This window comes from Portunus trituberculatus, chromosome 30, assembly GCF_017591435.1.
Source record: "Portunus trituberculatus isolate SZX2019 chromosome 30, ASM1759143v1, whole genome shotgun sequence".
Classification (NCBI taxonomy): Eukaryota; Metazoa; Arthropoda; class Malacostraca; order Decapoda; family Portunidae; genus Portunus; species Portunus trituberculatus.
The window spans coordinates 11,665,250-11,672,749 of record NC_059284.1 but is presented as its reverse complement, the minus strand read 5'-3'; the positions used below and the strand labels follow the sequence as shown (position 1 = coordinate 11,672,749).

The following is a 7,500-nucleotide window of genomic DNA, read 5'->3' as shown; positions in this document are numbered from 1 at the left end:
TCTCTCTCTCTCTCCTCTCTCTTTCTCCTCTTAAGTCACCCCATCGTGCCACTTCACCTCCCCTCTCTTCCCTTCCTCGCATCTCCCCTTCCCATCCTTCCTCCCCTTGTCTTTGTTGCCATTTTCTTCTTCTTCTTCTTCTTCTTCTTCTTCTTCTTCTTCTTCTTCTTCTTCTTCTTCTTCTTTCCTCCTCCTCTTCTTTTTCTTTTTTTTCTGTTGTCTATTTTTTTTTTTGCTTTTGCTTTTTCTTTTTATTGTTCTCTTGTCATTTTCTTCTTCTCTTTCTCTTCTTTCCTCCTCTTCCTCCTCCTCCTCCTCCTCCTCCTCCTCTTCATCTTCTTCTTCTTTTCTTTCGTTGTTTGTCTTTATTCTTTTCTTTTTCGTCTTTTTTTCTTTTTCTTCTCGTTTTCTTCTTTTACTTTTTTGTTTTTTTTTCTTTTTCTTCTTTCTTCTCTTCGTTTTTGTTTCTGGTTCCTTTATTTCTCTTCTTTCCTCTTCTCCTTTGCATTTTCTTTCGTTTTCCTCTTCTCCTTTGCATTTTCTTACTTTATTTTTCTTTCTCTAATTTTCTTTCTCTTTGTCTCTATCCTTCCTCTTCTTCCTCTTCCTCTTCCATGTTTTCGTATAATTTCCTCCTTCTCTTGTTTCTATCTCTTTTTCTCCTTTTTCCTGCTAATCTTTTTTTTTTCGCTCATTTTTTCTTTTTTTTTTCCTTCTTCCACCTGTTCTCTTCCCTATGGTCCTGTCTCCTCCTCCTCCTCCTCCTCCTCCTCCTCCTCCTCCTAAAACCACCATCCATATAGCTCCTCCTTTTACCTCCTCCTTCCTCCTTCCTTCCTTCCATTTTTTTTCCTCTTCAACCTTGTGCATTTTTTCATTCCTCCTTCCTCCCTCCTTTCTCTTATTCCTTCTATTTATCCCTGTTTCTCTGTTCCCTCCCTTTATTCACTCTCTCTCTCTCTCTCTCTCTCTCTCTCTCTCTCTCTCTCTCCCTTTTGTCAGATCAGAAACAGATGTATTATGAAAATTTCCCTTGATAAATTGTGTCTCCTGGTCCCATTTTTTTTTTTTTTTGTGGTTAGCGACACAAAGGAACACAAAGGAAGGAACAGACGCGCATTATATTTGTTGTAATTGTGAAAAAAATAGAACATAAACACTTAGTCTCGTTTTTATGTGTGTTTTTATATTTTCTTTGTATTTTTTAATGTTAGCTCTGTGTCAGAAGTAAAGAAGGAAGGGAGGGAGGGAGGGAGGGAAGAAGGAGTAAGGAGAGAGAAGGGTTGAAGGGAAGAAGGAAAAAAGGAGGAAGGTGGGAAGGGAAGGAAGGAAGAAAAAGAAGGGAGAAAAGAAGGAAAAGAGGGAGGGAAGAAGAAAGAAGGGAGGGAGAGAAGGAGGAGAGAGGAAAGAAAGAAAGATGGGTAGGAGAAAGAAGAAAATTAGGGAGGAGAGAAGGAGGAGGAAAGAAAGAAGGAAGGGAGGGAGAAAAGAAGAGGAGGGTAGAAGGAAGATAAGGAGGGAAGGAGGAGTTAGAAAGAAGGAAGGGAGGGAAGGAAGAAGGAATGAGAAAAGAAGGAAGAGGGAAAAAAGAAGGGAGGGAGGGAGGAGAAAGGAAGAGAGAGGAAAGAAGAAGGAGAAAAGAAGGAAGGGAGGGAAGAAGGAGTTAGAAAAGAAGGAAGGGAGGGAGGGAAGGAGGAGGAAGGAGGGAAGAAGGGAGGGAGAGAGGAAGGCATTAGTGGAATATTTATGAAAATCAGTCTCTCTCTCTCTCTCTCTCTCTCTCTCTCTCTCTCTCTCTCTCTCTCTCTCTCTCTCTCTCTCTCTCTCTCTCTCTCTCAGGTCACGTAGGAATAAGTTTATTTACATTATAACACTTTCTTAGGCCGCGTGTGTTTATCAGTCTGTCTGTTTGTCTGTCTGGCTTCGTGTTGCAGAGAGAGAGAGAGAGAGAGAGAGAGAGAGAGAGAGAGAGAGAGAGAGAGAGAGAGAGAGAGAGATTTTGATGATTTTGAGTGGACAAGGGTTGCAATGTGTGTGTGTGTGTGTGTGTGTGTGTGTGTGTGTGTGTGTGTGTGTGTGTATGTAGAGGTCAACGTGCAGCTCATTACACACACACACACACACACACACACACACACACACACACACACACACACACACACACACACACCTATTAACATCTCCCAGCGTGTTTAATCTGTCCCAAATCAGCCACTTGTCTATTTATACCACTAAGTGACTCCCTTCGCCTCCTCCCTCTCTCTCTCCCTCTCCCTCTCCCTCTCCCTCTCCCTCTCTCCACCGCTCCATTCTTCCCTCCATCTTTCTCAGAGTTCATAAGGGTAATAATAGGAAGCCTTCAAGAAATTCATACAAAGAGAGAAGGGAAAGATTAACCTCGTGAAAAAATGAGAATAAAAACAGAAAGTTAGCAAAAAAAAGAAAATGAGAAAAAAATGATAGAAATATTAGTATTACCACCACCACCACCACCACTACTACTACTACTACTACTACTACTACTACTACTGCTGCTGCTACTACTACCACCATCACCACCTAAGCCGTCACAGTCACCACCATCTTCACCATCACCATTTTCACTCTCACTATGCTTCTCCTCTCTCTTTTTTCCTCTCCCTCTTTCCTCCTCCCCCTCCCTCGTTAAGGGGAGAGAGAGAGAGAGAGAGAGAGAGAGAGAGAGAGAGAGAGAGAGAGAGAAAGAATGAACAAATATAGGACCTTTTGTGTGTTGGGATGGAGCAGTTTGGAGAGAGAGAGAGAGAGAGAGAGAGAGAGAGAGAGAGAGAGAGAGAGTGGGAAAATGTCTGTCTTCACAAATGTGTTGAGTTTGCTAATCGCTGTTATCTTATTACTCTCTCCCTCTCTCTCTCTCTCTCTCTCTCTCTCTCTCTCTCTCTCTCTCTCTCTCTTATTCCGTTTTTCTTCCGATTGTTACTTTTAGTCTCATTATTATTATTAATATTATTATTATTATTATTATTATTATTATTATTATTATTATATTATTATTATATATTATTATTATTACTATTATTATTATTATTATCATCATTATTATTGTTGTTGTTGTTGTTGTTGTTGTCTTGCTGTAGCTCCTATTTTAATGGTCTTCTTTGTCTACATTCCTCCTCCTCCTCCTCCTCCTCCTCCTCCTCCTCCTCCTCCTCCTCCTCCTCCTCCTCCTCTTAAGTGGCAGAAGGTTCAGGAGTACCATTGATTTCTGTAGGTGAGAGGCCTCCACACCCACTCTCTCTCTCTTTCTTTCTCTCTCTCTCTCTCTCTCTCTCTCTCTCTCTCTCTCTCTCTCTCTCTCTCTCTCTCTCCCCCCATCTTTTCATGATTTTTATTCTCTTCCTTCCTCTCTTATTTCCTTCCTTTCTTTTTATTTTTCTCTGCTTTATCCACTTTGTTTTTGTTTCCTGTCTGTCTGTTTGTCTGTTTGTCTGTCATTTTTTTTATTTTTCTTCTATTTTTCCCCTTCGTTTCTTCTTTGTTGCTCTTAATTCCTTCTTTTGTAATACTGTGATGTTTCATTCATCTCTCTCTCTCTCTCTCTCTCTCTCTCTCTCTCTCTCTCTCTCTCTCTCTCTCTCCATCAGTCTCAGTAATCGTGTGTTGATTATCTTAAGGCAAAATGATGCTGGCTAGTGATTGACTCAAGGACGCTGCTATTAACAGGTGATTGGGTAATTAAGAGCAATTAGGCCAGACACAATTAATTACTAAGGTAGGGAGCGACAGATCCTACCTAACGATGCCCTCATTATGCCTCTAATTACTGGATACATGAACAGAGTAACTACAACAACAATAACAAGATTAATGTCGCTGGTAATTATTAAGATGCCATCGGCTGCTTGATTTCCGCTGCTGTTGTTGGTGGTGGTGGTGGTAGTGGTGGTGGTGGTGCTAGTAGTGGTGGTGGTGGTTGGATTTGAACACGTGCTATGATACTTTGTGGTGGTGAATTTGTTGATATTGTTGTTGTTGTTGTTGTTGTTATTGTTACTTTTCCACTACTACTAGAGAGAGAGAGAGAGAGAGAGAGAGAGAGAGAGAGAGACACGATGAGATTCTATAATTGGGTTCGACTCTCATTCGGAACACAAACATGACCAGAAAAGTTTGGCACAAGTACTCTCTCTCTCTCTCTCTCTCTCTCTCTCTCTCTCTCTCTCTCTCTCTCAAATAGTTACATGTTTTTCATTTTATAATTTACGTAGTGAGAGAGAGAGAGAGAGAGAGAGAGAGAGAGAGAGAGAGAGAGAGAGAGAGAGAGAGAGAGAGAGAGAGAGAGGATGAAGCAATTAGGTGTTTACGTCAACAAGTTTATGAGGTGAAGGTCAGGAGAGGTCAGGGGTCATGTGGTGGCCTTCATGGGGGGGGTGGGGGATAAAAGGTCACGTGATTGGCAGCATTTAAGGGCGGAAGTGCATTGTGTTTTGTTGAGATAGCACTGACATCACCACCACCACCACCACCACCACTACCACCACCACTACTACCATTTCAGTTCAGCTCTTCTAGTTTTTAACACGAGTTGGAATTAGCTTCACGTTTCTACTCTATTGATTCGTGAAGTGTTTGATTGTATTTATAGGCCACATTAATATACTCGCCAGTTAGTGTTGTGTGTGTTGCAGTATAAGTTATCAGTGTTTTCTTTTGTATGATTCGCTATTTCATACTGTTTTTCTGCCTTATATCTGTTTAACCCCTTCAGTAGTGGGATATTCTTTTACCATGAGTTTTGAGTACGATTACACCATTTTATTTACAATAGGGAAGGTTTATGGAGGTCAGAAGATTGATGGTCCGAGTCTTCACTATTTTAATCCCCACATGAGTTTCTGAAGCTGTATAAAATCACCAAATAGTAAGCTGAATGAATATGGAAACGGGTCATGGTACTGAAGGGTTAAAATCATTAGTTCTCAAGGCACTGGTTCATATTGCCTTCAGAGTCACTAGTTCATATTCACTGGTTCAGATTCAGTAGTTCAGATTCAGTGGTTCAGGTAGCAAGAGTCAGGTAGGGAGTGCGGTGGAGTTCAACGTATTTCGGCAGCATGGTGCAGACGCGTAACATTCCTCTCTCCTTCAGGGCTGCGATCGGAACCCTTCTGAGCAACGATAGCCAGTGAAGACCCCACGGAAGCGCCCCCGCGGCTACACAGAGGTATGTATCACTGCCACCACCGCTCTTAGCCTTTAACCTCTTCAGTACTGGGACGCATTTTTTACCATGAGTTTGGGTACGGGTAGATGATTTTATATAGGTGTCTAAGGAGGTCAGAAGATTAATGGCCAAAGTCTCCACTATTTTTAATCCTTTCATAAGTACCTGAAGCTTTATAAAATCACTAAATAGGTAGAATTAATATGAAAACGCGGCATAGTACTGAAGGGGTTAACATAGACCCTCATAAATTTAGCGTTCTACTTAGCGTATGCTCCACATTTCTCCTTAAGTGTAAAGTGAGCCGTGCACGTGTAAACTGCAACGAGGCGCTGTGAGGAAGTGTTCGGGAAGCGGGAGAGGGAGGCGGAAGCAAAGCGTTTCAAAATTCGTGGGGGAGGAGAAGCTACAAGAAAGCGTGTTAGCAAGTGATGGTGCCTTGGTGGTTGGTGCCTCCCTGCTAGTGCCTCTCTGGTGGTGCCTCGGTGGTGCTTCCCTGGCCTCGCTTACCATTCACCGCCAGGCAACTCCAGCGCCATAAATCCACAGCGAGCAGGCGAGGCTACAAATAAGCGATGGGAGGTGTTTTCCAATCTCCCGAGGGCGTGGCGGCAATCTGGCCAGTTTGCTTTGAGGTGTTGCTTCACGTTGCTTTCCCGAGATTCACGCGTTTTGCTCCAATGCAGAATGAGTCTTTTATTTTGCTCTGTAACGTGATTCCTTTCCTCGAATGTGAACTACCACACAGAACGAGTCTTTGTTTGGTTTTTGTAATGTGATGTCCCTGTTGGAATGGAAACTAGGAACCGAACTTGTCCTAATACTTAACTTTTCTTTTAATCCTCCACTATTTTCTTACTCGAATGTCAACTGGTAACACTTTCCCCTAAACTCGAATGTCAACTAGTAACACATTTCCTTATACTCGAATGTCAAGTAGTAAGACATTCCCCTAAACTCGTCAAAGTAACACATCTTCTTACTCGAATGTCAACTAGTAATACAATTTCTTTAGAACATGAGTAGACAAGAAAATGAGGGAAGCTACAAGAGGCCACCAGGCTTACACGTGGCAGACTTTCTATGGACATAACTAATTCCATCTATCCTCTCCATAAATCTGTCTAATATAAATGGAAACCATTTAAGAATACTGGAATCTCTGTGTATCTTAACTAAAGCCAACTCTCAAAAATACACTGTCAGCTTACCCACTAAATACTCTATAACTTTTACTTAACCTTTGTATTTAGTCTATTCTAACCTTTGTCTAATATTTCAAAGCTCTCTATTATCTAAGCACTAAAGCTCCCTATCATCTAAACACTAACACCTTTCCACCTTGTCAAACTAACGCCCATATTCTGAAACACTTCCGCGCTGCACCTTTACTATTTTCAAAGGCTCTAGTTGAAGTGGCACTGGTTTTTAAAGATGCTTCAGTAATTCTTGTGACATGTTAACAAGTTTCCTGCCTTATCAACAGCAAAAATGCTCTTTAGAACTCTGCTAATCGTCTCTGTGGTCTACGAAAATGATCACGGTGAGAGAAGGAAGCGTTTCTGAATATGGCGCTGACACTCGCCTCATGACAGCACTCCACAAGGCAGCACAGTACCTCTGCTACTGTCGCATATTAAAGGGAAGAGAGAGAAAGACTGGGAGATGATCAGGGATATAGCTTAGTTCAGGGTAGAGGTGAGGTAATCATCCAACACTAACTCTTGTCGAGGCTGAAGTGAGTGCAGTGATGTGTAACGATGTGTGGAAATTGACGCAGAGAGAGAGAGAGAGAGGAGGATGAGAAGAAAGGTGAGCATTGCACTTGGGAATGAGAGGAAGAATGAGAGCAGAGATGAGGCGGATGCTACACTTGTGACGATGTTTGCCCTCCACCCTTTACCTTTACCGTGTGTGTGTGCGCGCGCGTGTGTGCGTGTGCATGTATGTTATCTTGCTTGGTACTCACTTAGAGAGAGAGAGAATGAGAAAGTGAGAGAGAGAGAGAGAGAGAGAGAGAGAGAGAGAGAGAGAGAGAGAGAGAGGTGAAAGTAGACAAATAAGAGTAAACTTAAGAAAGAGGAAGAAGACATAAATAAAGGACGTATAGAGTAAACAAAAGAGAAAAATGAATGATGTAGGGAGAAGAAGAAAAGAAAGACAGAAATATAGATGAAGAAAAAAAATAATAAAAAAAATGTGAGAAGAAAATAGAGATAAACAGGAAAAAAATGAGCAAAGTAGATGATGGAATGAAAATAGAAAGAGCTAGAAGAGAATAGGAGGTAAACGATGAG

General features: G+C 41.7%; 1 protein-coding gene across 7 annotated transcripts in view; it reads left to right on the top strand.

The window, feature by feature from the left end:
* Positions 1-7,500, top strand: part of LOC123510911 (nitric oxide synthase-like protein) — a 118,583-nt gene that overhangs the window by 33,869 nt on the left and 77,214 nt on the right. For 3 of the 7 annotated variants that reach the window (XM_045266399.1, XM_045266396.1, XM_045266393.1), the window contains exon 1: positions 5,068-5,203. The exons of 1 other annotated variant lie outside the window; for it this stretch is intronic. The gene's annotated coding sequence lies outside the window, so the exon portion shown is untranslated. Of the gene's footprint in view, positions 1-5,067; positions 5,204-7,500 lie in introns of those variants that run through there. 3 more of the 7 variants (XM_045266392.1, XM_045266394.1, XM_045266398.1) reach the window with 2 other exon arrangements.